We start from the raw sequence: 1,385 nt of genomic DNA on the forward strand, positions 1-1,385 counted from the left end.
ATTCACTCGTGCTCTTGTGCTCTCATGCTCTCATGCTCTCTCTCTCTGCAGGTGATGAGGGTTAAGTGACTTGGCCAGGGTCACATGGCTAGTAAGTATTAAGTGTCTGAGTCCACATTTGAACTCAGGTCCTCCTGAATCCAGGGCTAGTGTTTCATCCCCTTTGCCACCTAGCTGCCCCCTATATACAGTTTAAACAAAGGCAGGTATGGAATGTGGAAGGAAAGGTGGGCTTAGAAAGGCCCACTCCCAAGGAGGGGGGAAGGTGATGAGGAATTCCATGGGTCAAGGATGTGGCCTTTGATACACAAATCAGAAGGCAGCCTTGGTGGTAAAGCTGTTCAGTCCAAGGCCTTATTAGGAGATGTCTTGATAAGAAGATCTCTCAAAGGATTATTCCAAAGTTAAGGGAGTCTCCAAAAAGACCATAAACAGGATATGAAAATAGATTCATATCCTGCAGTCAGATAAGTCTTTGATTGACTTCAGTTACTAATCCCCTGCATGTCCAACTAGGTTTGCTTTTGGTCTTCACTCAAAGGATTGTTGGTGTGTTAGCCAAAGCAGCCAGCCCTCAAACACTTGTTCTGATTACCTGGATAATTGGGGGATTCAAGGTATCCATTTTTACACACTTGGGCTTGCTTCAGCAGCACATATACCAAAATTGAAACGATACAGAGAAGATTAGCATGGCCCCTGAGCAAAGATGACACGCAAATTTGTGAAGCATTTTCACACATGTATAATTGATATATTGCTAGCCTTCTCAATCAGTGGAAGGCCTGGGGGGTGAAAATTTGGAACTCAAAATTTTACAAAATGAATATTAAAACTGTGTAATCGATTTTTTATTTTTATGCCTGTAACAGATCAGAGAAATTATTATTTTCATAATATCTCCTACGGAAAAAACCAGATCAAAGACAGACAGGAAAAACATAGTACCAGTTTATTTTTCCCAAGAACAAGCAGGCGTGAATCATGCAAAGACTCCTTGCAAAGAAAGAACTCAAAGACACACCTTTTTTGTGCAGATATATAAACAGGGTGTTATCAGTTTCATCAGCATGATACAAACTAACTTAAAAGCAAACACTATGACAAGAATGTATAAAATACAAATCATTTTAACAATTTCAACTATAATAAAAACAAATGAAATGCCAATCATTTTGATAGTTTGATTTAAGGGAAACACTATAAGATGATGTGATTCCAAAAGGGGTTTGGCAAGGACAAGTATGCACAGATGTTTTTACAAGACTTGCTATCCTGGGGAAAGAAGTCAGATAGCAACTTACCTGTTAGCTATCTGGGTTCAATTTGTAGTTCAGTTGGAGGGCATTATGATCTTATTAATCCACGGTTTTATAAAATCCTTT

At 39.1% G+C, this 1,385-nt stretch overlaps 1 non-coding gene across 1 annotated transcript; it reads left to right on the top strand.

Annotated features, from left to right (window-relative positions):
- Positions 1 to 641: 641 nt before the first annotated feature.
- On the top strand, positions 642 to 747 carry LOC122726965. Its single transcript, XR_006352956.1, has one exon. It is a non-coding gene; the product is annotated as a U6 spliceosomal RNA (small nuclear RNA).
- Positions 748 to 1,385: the final 638 nt, after the last annotated feature.

This window comes from Dromiciops gliroides, chromosome 4 (genome assembly GCF_019393635.1).
Source record: "Dromiciops gliroides isolate mDroGli1 chromosome 4, mDroGli1.pri, whole genome shotgun sequence".
Lineage (NCBI taxonomy): Eukaryota > Metazoa > Chordata > Mammalia > Microbiotheria > Microbiotheriidae > Dromiciops > Dromiciops gliroides.